The sequence below is a fragment of the Garra rufa genome, chromosome 9, assembly GCF_049309525.1.
Source record: "Garra rufa chromosome 9, GarRuf1.0, whole genome shotgun sequence".
Taxonomy (NCBI): Eukaryota; Metazoa; Chordata; class Actinopteri; order Cypriniformes; family Cyprinidae; genus Garra; species Garra rufa.
This window is the reverse complement of record NC_133369.1, coordinates 231913-244834: the sequence shown is the minus strand read 5'-3', so window position 1 is coordinate 244834 and position 12922 is coordinate 231913. Positions and strand designations below refer to the sequence as shown.

The window sequence follows — 12922 nt, the reverse complement described above, 5'->3', positions numbered from 1 at the left end:
TCTGTTTTGAATTTAAACTAGATCTGTTGTGAATCTAAATCGCATCTGTTCTGAACTTAAATTGGATCTGTTCTGAATTTAAAATGGGATCAGTTCCAAATTTAAATTGGATCTTCACTGAACTGGAACTGTTCCTGAACTTAAATTGGCTGTTTTCTGAATTTAAATCAGATCTGCTCTGAATTCAAATCGGAGCTGTTCTGAATTTAAATCGGATTTGTTGTGAATCTAAATCAAATCTGTTGTGAATTGAAATGGGATGTGTTCCAAATTTAAATTGGATCTTCGCTAAATTGAAACTGGATCTTGTTCCTGAACTTAAATGGGATCTGTTCTGATTTTAAATCAGATCAGCTCTAAATTTAAATTAGATCTGTTTTGAATTTAAACCTGATTTGTTGTGAATCTCAATCGGCTCTGTTCTGAATTTAAATTGAATCCGTTCTGAATTTAAAATGGGATCTGCTCAGAATTTAAATCGGATCTGCTATAAATTTAAACTGGATCTGTTCTGAACTTAAACTGCTTTTGCTCTGAATCTGGTCCAAATCTGCTTTGAATATAAATCGGATCTGCTGTGAATTCAAACTTCATCTGTTTTGAATTGAAATTGTATCTTCTGTGACCTTATTCCGAATATAAACTGTATCCGTTTTAAATTGAAACCAGATCTGCTTTGAATTTAAACTGGATCTGTTGTGAATCTAAATCACATCTGTTCTGAACTTAAATTGGATCTGTTCCAAATTTAAATGGGATCTTCGCTGAATTTAAACTGGAACTGTCCCTGAACTTAAATAGGATCTGCTCTGAATCTAAATCGGATCTGTTCTGAACTTAAAATGGGATCTGCCATGAATCTAAATTGGACCCGTTTAAAATTTTATTTGGATCCGTTTTGAATTTAAAAGGGATCTGTTCCAAATTTAAATTGAATCCGTTCTGAATTTAAAATGGGATCTGCTCAGAATTTAAATCGGATCTGCTATAAATTTAAACTGGATCTGTTATGAACTTAAACTGCTTTTGCTCTGAATCTGGTCCAAATCTGCTTTGAATATAAATCGGATCTGCTGTGAATTCAAACTTCATCTGTTTTGAATTGAAATTGTATCTTCTGTGACCTTATTCCGAATATAAACTGTATCCGTTTTAAATTGAAACCAGATCTGCTTTGAATTTAAATCGGATCTGTTTTGAATTTAAACTGGATCTGTTGTGAATCTAAATCACATCTGTTCTGAACTTAAATTGGATCTGTTCCAAATTTAAATGGGATCTTCGCTGAATTTAAACTGGAACTGTCCCTGAACTTAAATAGGATCTGCTCTGAATCTAAATCGGATCTGTTCTGAACTTAAAATGGGATCTGCCATGAATTTAAATTGGACCCGTTTCAAATTTTATTTGGATCCGTTTTGAATTTAAACTGTATCTGTTTTGAATTTAAAAGGGATCTGTTCCAAATTTAAATTGAATCCGCTCTAAAATTGAACTAGATCTGTTCTGAATTTATATTAAATTACCTCAGGTTTTAAATTGGATTTATTCTGAACTTAAACTGGATCTGATTTAAATGTAATCTTTGCTGCATTTAAACTGGAACCGTTCCTGAACTTAAATTGCATCTGTTCAGAATTTGAATAGGATTTGTTCCAAATTTCAGAACTAGATCTGAATTTAAACTGGATCAAGCTGGATCACATTCATTCCTCCACAGATTCCATAATAAGCAGAACCAGTCCAATAGCACACAATGATCACAAACTGTAAACATGAAACTTCAGATCAAACCCACAGTCTGGATCCGCTCAACAGTCTCTACACACGGAAATGTTCTCAGCGATGGTTTCTATGAACTCACTGCCACTGAAAGCCACTGAAAACACCTTCCTACATCATTAACACTTCATATAAACATTTTGCGTTGTCATTTAAAATAAAATTAAAAAAACACTACTATAGAAAGAACATTCCCGCAAGAAAACTTTTCTGACAGAAACACAGAAACTTTCCAATTTACTTAGAAACACAGTCGACGTCTTTTAACCTGGAAAATCTGTCGTATCTGATTAAATCAAGACAGATGAAGCCGTACAAACAGCAGTTCACTGAAAACCTAATGCAATCATCACCTGCATGACTTCACACATCTATACAATCAGTCATTAAAACTGAGTGTTATGTCAGATTAGAGGGGGGAAATTCGTCAATTACTACAGTCTCAGGATGAGAAAATGCTTCTTTAGAGGACTGATAGTAGCTTGGAACTTCATTATTGTGTCTCTCAAATAACTCTTTAAAAAAAATGTTAAAACTTTCACAATTTTAATTAAATTTCACATCTGCCCTTTACATTAAAAATACATTCATACAAAAATACATTCATACAAAGTGTTACACACAGGGAAATTCTGCTTTGCACTTTCACTTATATATATATATATATATATATATAGTCACATAAATGCCAAATGAATATATATATATATATATATATTAATTTGGCATTTATGTGAATAATTTACTGTTCTCTGTTTTGCTGTCACAAATATCTCACAAAACCTTTTTTAAAAACCTTTTTTAATTGTAAATAGCAGTTTAAAAATCACAATGCCCTTAATTAAAAAAAATAAAAGCAAAAAATAATTTACAGTTGTTAACAGAACAGTTCACCCATAAATTATAATTATGTCATCATTTACTCTCCTTGTGTCATTCAGACCTGTTTGACCTTCCTTCTTTCTTCAGAAGATATATTTTTAAAATGTTTTTATCAATATAATGGAAGTCAATGGGGTCCAATGTTGTTTGGTTCCCAACATTTATCAAAATACCAAAAGAAAGTCAGTCACACAGGTTTAAATGGCATGAGAGAGAGGAAATGATGACAGAATGATGATTTCTAGCTTAACTAATTCTTTAACTATTGTAAGCAAAATTAATCAACTTTCGGTCCAAAAAGGAAAAAAAGTACCATCACATACAATATCAAAAGTCTTCACACATTGAATCAGAGATGTACAAAATGTCACTATGAAGGGCCAAAAATCAAACTTGACTGAGGGCTAAATGTTCCATCATATGCAAATATATTAAAATGAAGTCACTTCAAATTCATATTCTTTAAATTTCAATTCAAAAACAAAAACTGTTCAAACATAAAGATAAATGTGACCCTTTTTTTAAAACTGAAATTTATACCTAAGCTGAAACTTAAATAAATAAGCGTTTCATTGATGTATGGTTTGTTAGGATAGAACAAAATTGAAATTCGGTAATCTGAGGGTGCAAAAAAATCTAAATATTGAGAAAATCGCCTTTAAAGTTGTCCAAATGATAGGGATGTCCCGATCCGATATTGATATCGGAAATAGGTCCGATATCAGCCCAAAAAAACTCTATCGGATTATATCGGACTGCGTTAAAAATCTCCGATATAAGATGTCAGTTCCGCTCTAAACTCCGTTACAGCTATTCTATCCAGCAGCGTCCAGAGCCAGCGTGCAAAGCCCACGTGATCACAACACTGCTTGCTAGCGAAGTAGCAAAGAAAAAGAGCGATGTCGGCCGTGTGGCAGTATTTTTCATTAAAGTGGCTCAGTGCAACACTTGTCATGCACAAGTTTCCCGTGGTGGAACAGAACCGGGAAAGTTTAATACGTCCAACCTCATTGCGCATTTGAAGCAGCATCACAAAACTCTGCACTGAGTCTCCGCGCGCAGCCGTCTTGCCAGTCAAGAGGTGTCGCTCTCCGAATGCGAGATTCTTATATATTAATGTTTCTTATATGAGGCTCTTTTTACAACTAGAAGGTTAATATTGTTTTTAACTTGCGACAAAACAACGAATTAGCCGTGCATTTATATGGAAATATGCTTTAGGAGCTATCCATCTTCACTCCCCTCAGTATTACGTCGCATTCGGAGATCGATACCTCTTGACTGGAGAGACGGCCGCGCGCGGAGACTCAAACAGTGAAAGTGAGTTGTTCAAAAACGTTCTTTTTAGTAAACTCTGTGAACACAAACAATGTTCTCAATGCTGGAGTTCATGTGTAGAGACCCAGACAATACTTCGAGCAAAGTTTCATGGTGTGTCGAGTCTTCTCAGTGTTGTAAAAATATGGATTTTGATGCGCTCAAAAACTTGCCCCTAGTTCTCCCATTCACCGGCCACTGACCACAAAAAGAAATCACTGTCAATCTCAAAAACGGCTTGTTTGTCGTAAGTATGCTTTTAGATATAAGTTTGTCTCGTTTACAGTAAAAACAAAAACAGCCCAGGTTGCATTTTGACAATAGTTATCCTTTAAAGAAACAATCCTCTGGCAACTTCAAGCAACCAACGCTGCCTGAAACCCTCGCAAAGCGTGACAATAATAACAATAATGATCAATTATTTTTGAGGAGCATAGGAGCAGACTCACTGCTCAGCATGCAGAAATGCTTATCTTCTTAAAAATAAAATCTCCACATCATGCTCGGACTGCAGAAAGTTGAGTTGGAGGAGTAGGAAGTGTAGTCATCCTTTTAGTTAAATATTTGTTTTCTGCCCTGTATTAGAGTTATATTTATTTTGTTTTCACTATTTTTTGTGGATAGCAAATGCAACGATCTCATTCTTTCAGGCAGTGTGTGTAAAATTGAAACTTTGGACACTCAACCTTTAGCAGTTGGTCAATTAACAATTTTTTTTTTCTTATGTTCCTGCTCTCAGCTGTTCTTACCATTTGCTGACGGTAAAAAATAAATAACTGAAGTGACCTTTAATTAGTATTTTGCACTTTAAAAAATATATTTTTGTTTATTCAATTAAGATATTTTTCAGGGTCTTAATATTTATTCTTTAATTCTTTTTTTATATATTCTTATGTAAAAGGTTCACATTTGTGCAACCAATAGTTAATAAATTGGTCGTTTTTTTCCATACTTACTGTTGCTGACTTTTGTTCTCAGTTTGATCTAGCCGTTCATACATTCCACACAAAAAAATAGGTAAAAGTATTCATGATTTGTGCTGATTACTGTATCGGATTTGTATCGGTATCGGTTAGTACTGAAGGCTGCAATATCGGTATCGTATCGGAAGTTAAAAAGTTGTATCGGGACATCCCTACCAAATGAAGTTCTTAGCAATGCATATTACTAATCAAAAATTAAGTTTTGATATATTCAGGGTAAGAAGTTAACAAAATATCCGTACGGAACATGATTTTCACTTAATATCCTAATGATTTGATAATTTTGGCATAAAAATTGATAAAATTGATAATTATCAATTTTTTGGTGCCGTGACCCGGATAGAAATCAATAATTTTGACCCATACTATGCTACTTAAGCCTGGTTTTGTGCTCCAGGGTCACAAATTAATGTTTTATTTTCCTATTTTTATTGTGGGTCAAATCATAGGTCAGCTTCGGCCCTGGTTTGGGCGCCTCTGCATTAAAGTCTCTATTATCAGGTCAAATCTGTGAGAGTGTGACTGTAGGACGAGCTCCAGACGATTCCTGAATCACCAGCTCAAAGACATGAAACTCAGTGAATCAGCTTTCTTACAAACTCACAAACACCTACAGCAATGATAGTGATGGGCTAAAATTAACCCCTTCTGCCCAGTGACAAACACATACAGTAAAGACACGCTCATCTGACAAGAATCACCCCCACGCATACACCGTCTTCTACTCTTCCTTTTCTCATGTTCTCGTCATGCTTTCAGCACACGCTCTGCGTCTCTGGCTCACCGGCATCTAACCTTTTACAGGTCAAACTCTGCGTTATCCCAACACTATTAAAAGCTGAGTTTTGACTCAAAACATAAAACTAGTCTGATTGAGGATGCGGCGTCCGTACGGCAGCTTCACGGCGGCCCTGTGTTCGTCTCTCCTCAACAGCACCGAACTGGAGACGGATCTGAGGAGAGATTGAGTGAAGGAGACGGCCGTGTGGAAATAAAATCTCTCTGTTGTCAAGTGTGTTTCTGTTTGTGTCACAGCGGATTCTCACGTCCCACTGCTGCTCTGACTTGCTCACTAGTGTTCTTCCCCTCGCACAATACGACAATATGGTTTCCTCAACGCGCTCACGCTACACGACGACACATAAACACATCTGCCCTGCGTTTGTGTGTGTTTGTGTTTGTGCAGTTTTCCATCAGAACACACACATGACATCAGCAGACGGCGGACAAATGAAGGGGAAAATCTGAGATGAACACTTCACAACAATCCAGATCTCAGCATCAACTTACTCATAAAAGAATACAGACAAAAACACGAGTGCAAGAAAAACTCAAATTAGTCAATGATTTGTACCTATGATTTATATTGGTAGAACTAGTCAAATTAAATGTTACTCGCATCCTAAAAAAACTGCTATAGTAGAGTTTGATAAAATCATCATTTTGATACATATTCATATATGCACAGAAAGTCCTGTGTGCATTTCAATGCACTAATAATCTACAGCTTTAGGCCTCTGAAAAACACAATTTATATATAATTATATATTTATATATTTATTTATAAAAAAAACTCAATGCATATGCATAAAACTAAATGCAAACAAAAATAACAAAAAACGATATTTAACTGAATAAATCACGTTTTCACAATTTTAGAGTTTAGAAAATTGTGATAATTATTTATTTAAAATGCAATCTGCAATACTTTCAAAAGAAACAGAAATCAGACAGAGGAAATGCATGTGCAGACGAGTCTAGAGGAAAGCGAGAGTGGTGTTTGTTCGTACCGTACGGCGTGCTTTCATTCGGGTCCTCTGTGCTCCTCCGGGAGATGAAGGTGTGTTAGTGAGCGCCAAAAACACGCCAAAGCTTTTCTGGGGGTTTAGTTGAGGGAGGGGATAGAAAATAAGAGCAGCCACAAACAACCACACCGCTAGAGTGTCTTTCTAAACCATATAGACGTGTGTGTGTGTGTGTGTGTGTGTGTTTAGAAAGCAAAAGCTCCTCTCATTCACACAAACACAAACGCTTACTTCATATTCCAGTGAAAAATATGAACCAGAAACATTGTTAAAATCAGAAAGCACTGCAGTTGTTGATCAAAGACGCTCCTAGGCTGAACTCCATCGTTACACACGTAGGCGGCTGATTCTCAGGAAACCGTGTCACTTGTTTTTGTCTCCATTTATTACTGATTTGATTTGTTTTCTCTTATTGTCGCTGCATGACAAAAACTGATGCTGAAATTCAGATGCGCTACCTGAAACACTGCTCAAAACGTACTGTAAAAATAAAAAATAAATAAAACAACACATCTAACATTCACACACATGCAGCTCACACAACTGTCAACATGAGTCTAAAGTAGCAGTAGCCAAAAATACATTGCATGGGTCAAAATCATAGATTTTTCTTTTATACCAAAAATCACTAGATCTTCTGAAGATATTTTGTACATTTCCTACTGTAAATATATCAAAACTTAATTTTTGATTAGTGATATGCATTGCTAAGCACTACATTTGGACAACTTTAATGGTGATTTTCTCGCACCCTCAGATTCCAGATCTTCAAATAGTTGTATCTCAACCAAATATTGTCCTATCCTAACAAACCAGACATCAATGGAAAGCGTGTTTATTCAGCTTTCAGATGTTTTTCAAAAAAAAAAAAAATTAATTTAAATTTATTTGAACATAATGTAACATTTACTTCTGGCCCTCGGTCAAGTTTGATTTTTCATAGTGAAATGTTTAATGTGTGAAGATCTGGACTTTTGATGTTGTATGTGATGCACACAATTTTCCAATGTAAAAATCTTCAAAGAATTGACCCTTATGACTGGTTTTGTGGTCCATATGTGAAATAACTTCTTAAAACTGTGCATTTCTCCTGCAATTTTCGCAAATAATATAATAATATAAAAAAATAATATAATTTATTAATGTTTCATGCACATTTTGCTGTAACAGATTCTTCAATTATGCAATTAGGATAAAGTGAGTTTTTGGTCAAATTAATTGTTTATTTTTTGTACAATATTTTAACAGTATGTTATAGAATATAAAAGCCGTATGTTCAGTGTTTCCGACACCGAGTTAAAGATTTTTTAATTGTGACTCAATCTCACCATTCTGACTCTTCAGAATTAAATGATATCAACTTGCAATAGTGTTAAAAAGTCAGAATTGGAAGTTTATATTATGCCATTCTGGCTTTATAACTCACAAACCACATCAGAACTGTGCGAAAAAAGTCAGGTTTTGAGATTAAAAGTCGCAATTACGTTTATTTTTTCTGGAAATGGACTAATAGTATGAGGTTTATTCTAACATGTTTTATGTATTTATCAAAAAATAAATCCTGCTTCACCTGTATTTATAAAATTGTTTGCAAATAAACTGAAGTGATGCAGCACTTGTAACAATGTAACGATATCATCAATATTGTGGTATCGTGATATTAGCATGCTCACATAACGATATGAAACAATAGGTCTTCTAGTTTTCAAAAAATATTTAACCTTCTTATTCCAACATAAAATGTCTTTAAAGTTGTGTTTTGGGCCATTATGCTTTTGCAAAGTATCGAACTAAAACCGAAGGCAAAGTATGGCTTAATCCCATCATCAAGTCTGTTTTCGTTGCATGTTTCAAAGTGAAGCGTGCACTTCATTCAGGCGATCAGCTCGCGATCCGGTGTTTTACGCTCCTCAGAACGGCTCCGTTCACAGTGAATGAGTGCAGTGAACTGGTTTATTGCATGCAACGGCCACCAGTTATGCTTCATTTTTGTGGCAGATGATTACAGCATTTCACTAGATTTGTAGAGAGATGTGTTTTTGTAAGCCTGTTCTCACTGAAGCAGGAGTGCATTTTCCCATCAAAATAAAAGCTTTACTGCCGTTTCCATCAAAATAAAATCTTAAAAGTGCAGTATGAATTAAAAACATTTATTTTCATTTATATAGCAGTACAATTGTTTTACAATATATGGCTATTACTGTCATAGGAATAACAATAATATAAAATTGCTATTATTATAATAAATTATTTGTGACCTTGGACCACAAAACAGTCATAAGGGTCAATTTTATGAAATTCAGATTTATACATCATATGCATTTTTCTTTTGTGCCAAAAATCATTTGGATGCTAAGTAAAGATGATGTTCCATGAAGATACTTAGTAAATTTCCTTCCATAAATATAACAGAACTTTTGATTAGTAATATGCATTGCTAAGAACTTCATTTGAACAACTTTTAAGGCGATTTTCTCAATTTAGATTTTTTTGCATCCTCAGATTTCAAAATTTCAAAAAGTTGTATCTCAGCCAAATATTGTCCTATTCGAACAAACCATGCATCAATCTTATTTATTTAGCTTTTAGATAATGTACAAATTTCAGTTTGCTGAATTGCTGAATTGCTGAATGTTCATTAAATCATATATTTCTGCTTCATCTGTCAGTATCAGGACACTGAGGGACTGTCATAAGGGCATGTAAACTTTTACCCCCTTTGTATAAAAGTTAATTTCATAAAATAGACCCTTATGACTGTTTTTTGTGGTCCAGGCTCATATTTAGAATTTATTTTGCTTCCTAAAACACCAGTGTGAATGTATTTGAGACTGAGACAGTATACCACAAATAAAAAGAGAGTTGAGTTCCCTTTTCAGACGTCTTCTTAGTTTATTTAGTTGAAAACATGGGTTTGAGCTCTTCATTTTGAACTCTCAAAGTGCATTAGATAGAATAATTAACTTTAAAATGAACAAAATAACATGGGATCATGGACTTCATACGTTGATATTATCGTATCATGAGATTTTAATATCATTACATTCTTAGTTTGTAATGACAAATAACTTCACACATCATCATCATCATCATCATCATCATCATCATCATCATCATTGGGGGTAAAAGTTTACATCCCTCATGACAGTCCCTCAGTGTCCTGATACTCTCAGATGAAGCAGAGAAATATGATTTGATGAACGTTCAGCAGTGACAGTCTGAAAGGAGGAATATCCTGATCAGATCTGGGTCTGTTGTCACTGCGCATGGAGAGAGGAGAGGGTTTCTGTTCTCTGTGCTGCGGAGACTGAAAGTAGGCCAGAGAGCGGCTGCATCGGGGAGTTTTTGAACGGGGGACGCTGCATTATTAATGTGGAACTGAGGGCTGGATGAGACTCACGGCACACGCGCCACGCGTCCGCTTCCTGGATTCACACTCTCTCCAGTGACACCGACGGCACCCATTCACTCCCATAAACCACTGATCAAACTCGGATGAGCTCAGAAACACTCCTCTAGAAACATCAACAAGATCCAAAGCAGCTCAAATCACTGAGACTCGTTAAAGTCACTCTTCATCATCATCATCATCAAGGTCACATAAAACACTTTATTATTTGGGAAACACTTTAATTAAAAGTCTTCATGTAAAATGCTTTATTAAGGTATATATTGCATTATAATGCATGATGTAATGCAATGTCTTAAGGATCAATGTTTTTAAAACTGAGATTTATACATCTTCTGAAAGCTGAAAAAATAAGAGATACATCTATTTGAAAATCTGGAATCTGAGGGTGCAAAAAAATCCAAATATTGAGAAAATCACCTTTAAAGTTGTTCAAATGAAGTTCTTAGTAGTGCATATTACTAATCTAAAATTTAGGGTATGAAATGTACAAAATATCTTCGTGGAACATGATCTTTACTTAATATCCTAATGATTTTTGGCATAAAAGAAAATTGGATATAATGTGTAAAACTGAATTTCATAAAATTGGCCTTTATGAGTGGTTTTGTGGTCCAGGGTCACATATAGTAGTAATAATAATAATAATAGCATTTTTTTATTATTGTTATTCCTTTGACATTAATATGCATATATTGTAAAACAATTGCACTGCAAAATAAATTAAAATAAATATTTATAGGTATATTATTTTTGCTTTACACTTCCATTGATGCATGGTTTGTTAGGATAGGACAATATTTGGCAGAGATTCAATCACTGTATCTGTATCTGAGGGTGCAAAATAATCTAAATATTGAGAAAATCACCTTTAAAGTTGTCCAAATGACAAGCAATGCATATTACTAAACAAAAATTAAGATTTGATATATTTATGGTAGGAAATTTATAACGTATCTTCATGGAACATAATCTTAATATCCTAATGATTTTTGGCATAAAAGAAAAATTGATAATTTTTACCCATACAATGTATTTTTGGCTATTGCTACAAATATATCTGTGCTATTTAAGTTTGTTTGTTGTGTGTTTTAATGCATTATACTTTCTAAAGGCGTAACAGTGAATAGATAAATATTATAATGCATTAGAATTCTGGTTGCAATTATACATTGCATTATAAGGCGCATCACAAGCCATAATTAATGCATTAAAACCACGGTTCTATAAAAGTAAATCGTTACCAAAAGCTGTCAGTGGGACAGTACCTTCTCACTCTGTTTTGTACCTTCTTTATCCCTAACGACTGCATCTTAGTAGGTTTTGAAAGGGTATTGCCCCAGTTGCAGATTTTGTACTTTTTTTTGAGACTGTGCCCAAAATTAAACATTTAAAAAGGTCAAAAACATCAACCTGATCCAACGCAGCCGTTCTCGACAGACGAGAGACATAAAACCAGCCAGAGAGGAACGAATCTGGGGTCTGAGATTTGAGGAAAAATCCCACAATCTAAAAAAAGAAAACAGGCCGCTTAGCTCATTCTAAATAAAGACGCGTTCTTCGAAAACACACAAGAAACGCTGCGAAAGAAAAAAGCAAAGCGTGTGCGTGTGGAGATCCAGAGGCAGATTGAAGGAGGGGGGAACGACAGGAAACTCACAGCAAAAAACCAAAGAAAAGCATCAAATCAGAGTTGTGGATTGAGTGAGGAGGGGGAGGGATGTGTCATAGAGAGCAAACCTGAGGACGAGACGCAGAACGAAAGAAAAGAAAAGGAAGAGGAGGAGGCTGGTGTAAACAGAAGCAGAAATGGGGTGAGAGTGGGAGAAAGATAAAGACACAGGAAGCCGCCTTTGCAGTGAGGGTGCACACGTGTGTGTGTGTGTGTGTGTGTGTGTGTGTGTGTGTGTGTGTGTGTGCGTGTGTGGTCTTGTTGTCTATTCAGCAGAAAATGGCTTTTTAAAATGCAGACGGATTTCATCATCTGCCTGCTGTACAGTGCCTATAAACTCCATCCGACTGCATGGTGAACTCCTGAACATCTCTTATTTTTATGTCAATGCATTGCTGATTCCAGACCCGTTCAGACCCATCTGAGGCCCGACACTCTCAACACCTGTGATGAACCCGTCAGATCTTCATGTTTATGGTAAGCGGTGGGAATCTGAGGTCGTTTTGCTCTGAATTAAGCTGCAACCACATGCACATCATGAAATGCTCGCCGTTTGTGTGAAATCACACGCAAAGACAATTGTAACCCACCCAACTGACAACATTCAAACCTAAATCAAAAAATATTCTGAACACTTTACTTAAAGCCTTTGTGCTTTATAAAAGTAGTTTAAATTATGCACCTATAATGATTTGTATGATTTCATGAATAATTGTATATTATATATATATACACTGCTGCTCAAAAGTTTGGGATCAGTAAAATTTTTAATGGTTTTTAAAGATGTTTCTTATGCTCATCAAGGCTGCATTTGTTTTATCAAAAATCTAGAAAAAATCTGTAATATTGTACAATATTTTTTCAGTTTAAAATAACTGTTTTCTATGTGAATATATTTTAAAATCTAATTTATTTCTTTGATCAAGCTGAATTTTCAGCATCATTACTGCAGTCTTCAATGTCACATGATCCATCAGAAATCATTCTAATACACTGATTTGTTATCAGTGATGGAAACAGTTGTGCTGCTTAATATGTGTATATTTTTTGGAACCTGTGATACTTTTTCAGG

The 12922-nt window shown here is 34.9% G+C and overlaps 1 protein-coding gene across 2 annotated transcripts in view; it reads right to left on the bottom strand.

Annotated features, from left to right (window-relative positions):
- The window catches only part of zbtb7b (zinc finger and BTB domain containing 7B), a 39765-nt gene that overhangs the window by 14583 nt on the left and 12260 nt on the right, over nt 1-12922 (bottom strand). The window lies entirely within an intron of this gene.